This window comes from Pteropus alecto, unplaced genomic scaffold (genome assembly GCF_000325575.1).
Source record: "Pteropus alecto unplaced genomic scaffold, ASM32557v1 scaffold280, whole genome shotgun sequence".
Lineage (NCBI taxonomy): Eukaryota > Metazoa > Chordata > Mammalia > Chiroptera > Pteropodidae > Pteropus > Pteropus alecto.
In genome coordinates this window covers 744739-749820 of record NW_006430057.1, presented here as the reverse complement: position 1 = coordinate 749820, position 5082 = coordinate 744739, and positions in this window count along the sequence as shown.

Here is a 5082-nt window from a genome sequence, read left to right as displayed (position 1 = left end):
TGACTTTATTAACCAGGGCTTTGCTTCCCCCAATATCTTCTCATAGAGGCATCACTGTGTTACTTTTATGTATCTCATTATGGCTAATATAAGTAAATTTGTTCTTTAACTGTACCAGAGCTCTTTAACAATGGCCTTGGGGCTGCCTCCTCTGGTCTATACTTTTATTTATGATATTTATCTAAAACTACTGTCACCTCACTCGTATCTCAAAAAAGTCACAATGTTCTCTCCAAAATACCAGTCTGACCATGAGCCTCCTCAGCTTAAACTAGTTCACCAACTTCCTGCTGCCTGCAGAATGAAAGCCAAGTTTTTAACATTCAAGGCCCTCCACAATCTGGTGTTTTCTGCCCCCCTCCATTCTATCAGCAGTCCACTCCCACTCACACTCCCACATTCTGGTATTCCAGAATCACCAGTCATTCCCAAGACACACTATGTTCTTTCACATTGTCTGTGCTCTGCTCAGGCTGTCCACTTGGCCTAGAACACCACTTCCCTAATCCTCTCATCCTTGAAATCATACACATTCTTCAAGATCCAGTTTAGAAGCTGCCACCCATGCTCCACGCTCTCAGCCCTTTGTACACATGCCTCTGTCATAGCTGATATCACCCTGAAAACGGGGGCCACATTTTCCTTACCTAGGCATCACCAGCACCTAGCCTGATACCAGGCACACAGAGGGTGCTCACTATGTATTTTTATTATGGACGGATGAATGCAAGAGGGGGCTGAATCCACATATAAGAATCAGTGGGAAAGTGGTCCTTTTTTAAACACATGGGGATGATTTAAGAAATACTTTCAGTAAAAGACTCCTCTGCATGAAGTCTCATGAAAAAACTGGCAGGCGGAGTAAGAAACGAGCAAATAATGTAAGTTTTTATCCAGTAAATACTGAGAGGCCTTCAGAACCACTTCCAAGGAGCATAAAGTCATGTAATAATGGTCAATCAGAAAGTCTGGCCCTGTGGAGATATAAAGTTTCATTATCAGTTATTGCTGTTTAAATGCTTGCTTGCTTGCTCTTTCTTGGCCAACCCCAGATGCTTAAGCCCCAGAATTGCCTTTTCCTTCTCAGACTGTCTGATTTGAGGGCTGAATAAGGGCTCTGCAGTGGGGGTAGGAGGATAGGAGAGAGAAGGTGGGGGGAGAGAGAGGGCGGGAAAGGAAACAAGGGGAAAAGGCCTGTCATCTAAGGTCATTGAAATTTTTTAACCACAGTCTGATTCAAGTTCAGTGATTCAGAAGACTTTGCTTGACAGTTTCTCTGCCTTCCCAGAGTGGGGAATGTTAATGGAAAGCAGCTGGCCTCATTTAAAAAAAAATAATCTAATAGGGTAAAGTGTTTTTCTTAGAGTCTGTGGTAGGCAGAATTCCAAGATGGCCCTCAAGATAGTTGCCCCCACCCTCCATGTGCATGCCCTATAAAACCCCTCCCCTTGAGTGTGGGTGGGCCTGGCCTAATCAGGTGAGATCTTTTCAAAGAGTGTCTAGGGGTCAGATATAGAAGCCAGAGAGATTCGAAGCTGCAGTAGATACTCTCCTGTTGGCCTTAAAGGAACAAACTGCCAGGTTCTGGAGAGGTCCAAGTGGCAGGAAATGGCAGGTGGCTTCTAGTAGCTGAGGGCAACCCTTGGTTGACAGCTATCAAAAAAGCAGAGACCCCAACCCTACAACCTCAAAAAACTGAATCCTGCCAACATCCAGCCATTTTGGAAGAATACCTGGAACCACAGATGATCTCTCATTTATGATTGATACAGATTGCAGTATTATTAGACCCATAGCAGAGGACTCGTCTGCACTATGCCTGGACTCTCGATTCATGAAAACTGAGAGATAATTTGTGTTGTTGGAAGACATTTAAATTTTTGTCATTTGTTAAATTTTTGTCATTAGTGTAAAACTAGTACAAGTGCTTCAGGCCCTAGCTCTAGTTGAAGACGAAGCCAAAAGTGGGGTAGATTTGGAGCCATGCAAGCTGCAACACAAAAATTGGTGAGAAGCCCATGAGGGAATTGTTGGCTCCCTTCCTCCAGCCCACCCCACCACAAACATTTCTGTTTGAAAAACAGAAAGTTTTCAACTGAGCAGGTTAGGCCCTGCCAAAATGTTAGAATATGCAAAAGCGCCCCCCCGCCGAAGACTCACCTTATCTGAGATGGCTTTCTCTACCCACAAGAGAATTCTCCAACCCCTTTCAAATATTGCTATACCCAGTGTCCTCCTCAGCCCAGGGTGTGTATATTCACCAATCAGTAGATGAGAGTCCTGGAGTTGATCATTCTGAGACACAGTAAGGGGAGAGAATGATGGCAAGTGCCTTCTTCCTTGAAACCACCCAGCTGGTGCTAGAGGAAGTGCCTGCTGCCAGGAAGCCAAATCATTGAAGGAACCTGGGCTTTCCCCTAGAATGAAAATACCAGTAAAGGCCCCCATGATTCGACCACTACACTCTTCTCCCACCTAACTTGGCAAAATCTGGTTAAGCATTAAATGCCCACTCACTCCTGCCCCAAAGAGTCTCATACATTGGCCTGTTATAGGATCTGAAAATAGTATAACAAGCCAAGTCATTATCGGCATCTAACATCTTTGTAAAGATTTCTTGGTTGTTTTAACAATGAAGAATCTTGCCAAAGATAGCTCACTCAGCACGTATATTGTGTGAAACATCACACAATATTCAAGGGGGTATGTCTGTAGCATGGGCCCCTCAGGTAGCCAGGCTAAGATAGGGTACCAGCAAGGGGAGCAGGAAGCATGAAGACTCCAGGAGACTCAAGAAAGAGCCAGAATTGAGTTGAGGAGCCCTGAGGATGGATTTCACAGCTTTAGGTACGTGATCTCAAGTCTCCACAAGATCTCAAGTCTCCCTCAAGCAGAGTGTGTTTGAGCCTTTTTATTATGTATTTATTGTGGTTGCTGTTTTACTGCTTCTAGCCATCAATGATCGATCAGTCGGAGATGGGATTGAAAAATCTCTAAGGGGGGAAAAAGTCAAAAGAAGAAGAAGTGGGTGGAGTGCTGGTGCAGGGTGTGTGAATTCTACATGGCTGGTTGGATTCTATGGGCTATGGCACAGGTGTTTCCTGGCCTTAGAATTCGAAAGGAGACACCAGCAGTTATTCTGACAGGGAAGGCAGGGGAAAAAAGGAGACAGCTGCCTACCTGGAGATGTGAGAAGAGTTATCCAAAGGTTTCCTGTCCCCAAATATCTCCTTTTACTCCAGCCTTGGCATTATGCCCTCTCTTTCTATGTGACCTAAAATACCCACCATTAGAATCACTTCTATTTAACCACACAACAAAGTCAGAACATTATTTCCCAGAGCCTCTCTCTTTAGTACCCAAAGTCTTTATGCAGACCTACTATGTGTTCAGACCTGTTTTAGGTGTTCTGGAGGCAATGACCAAATAAAACAATAAACATTTAGTGGGCATTTAATATGTGCAGACATTATTTGAAATGTTTTGCATGTATCATCTCATAATCTGTGGAGCAATCCTATGAGGTAAGTACTATTTGTTCTCACTCTTCTCCCATTTTGTAGATGAGAAAAGTGTAAGGCTAAATAACTTCCCAGGGTCATACGCAAGTACATGGTGAAGGCAGGATTTAAACTGAGGCAATCTGACTCCAGAGCCCATAAGTGCTACACTAAAATCACCCACTCTATGATGGCAGTAATCATCATCATCATCATCATCATCATCATCATCATGAAAAATTTAAGAAGAGCGCTTGATTAGGAATCAGAAGGCCAGGGTCCTGATTCTGCCCTTTCATCAATTATCTTTGTGCCCTTGCCAAAGTATAGTTTCTCGCTGGGCCCCAATTCCCACAATTGTAAAATGAGGGGGTAAGACAAAATTACCATGTTCTTTTATGATATTTTATGACACAAATTCATTATATGATGAGGACCCAAAAGCTAAACTCTAGGGTATTGATTACACACAGAAGGGGTCTATAGTCTCCAAGAGTCATGGAACAGGAAGTGTACATTGCTTGCATGTGTGGTACAGGGTGTCCATAGGGCAGAAATGACGCAGAGGGCCAAGAGTAAGCCAGAGAAGTATGTCCAAAATACATCATAAAACTGAGTCATTTGGGAGCATCGAAGCGAAGATAGAAAGCTGAGACCTAGATATAAATGAGGTCAAAGAACAAGAAAAGGTGAGAGTGGAGGGGAACAGCAGATGTGAGAACTGGGGGAAAGAAGGCAGCTTAGCCACAGGAGGTCCTAGAGGATGTTTTTGTGGGTGGCTCCATTTAAAGCAACAAAAGGGACTAAGAGGGACCTCTTAGTGTATGAGTAATCATGAAAGACCTTGTAGAGGAAGCCCACCTTAAGATGGCTCATTTGCTAGGTAAGAAAGTTTGTTGACAGCTTGAGGACTGAGGCACTGAGAGTTAGCATAGGTGAGTTGGGGATCGGGTAGGAGAGCAGATGATAGCTACAAACCCTGGGTGACCAGGAAGAGCCTAAGGATTCTGGCCTGGAATGATGTTCTTAGGACAATGAGACATAGGTGGCACCTGGCTCCTTACATCCCTTTTGCCCAGGGTCAAGTCTGGTCTCACACCTGACTCTTGTACCTCTTTGACCCAGTGCCTAGAAAAGAAGCTTCTGGAGCAGGCCACAGGAAAGAGATCCAAGACAAGGGATATCAGATAGCAACAAATTTGAAAATGGAGTATCTCAGGGCCTGGAGTTAGATAAGACAGCAAGAGGGGAGAGAAAGAAAGATACCTGAAAGAGGGCCTCGAACTGGACCAGGCTAGAAGACAGTTAGTGGGGGAAGAGAGAAAGGCCCAGATGGCAGAAAGAAGACTCCTGGTACCCTCCTCCTGTGCTCACTTCAGGCTGCAGAAGCAAAGAGGATCTCAATGTGCAGTGCTCAAAGCATTCTCACACTCATTCCCTCATTCAACCCACATCATTGCTATGTAGGGAGAATAGAATTGCCCCTTTGAATAAGTAAATGGTGTATACAAATCTCTTACTGCTAGGGTCACTGCCTCAAGGGAAAAAGAAAACTGGGAGTGAGGACCAGGAGAGCAGAAAT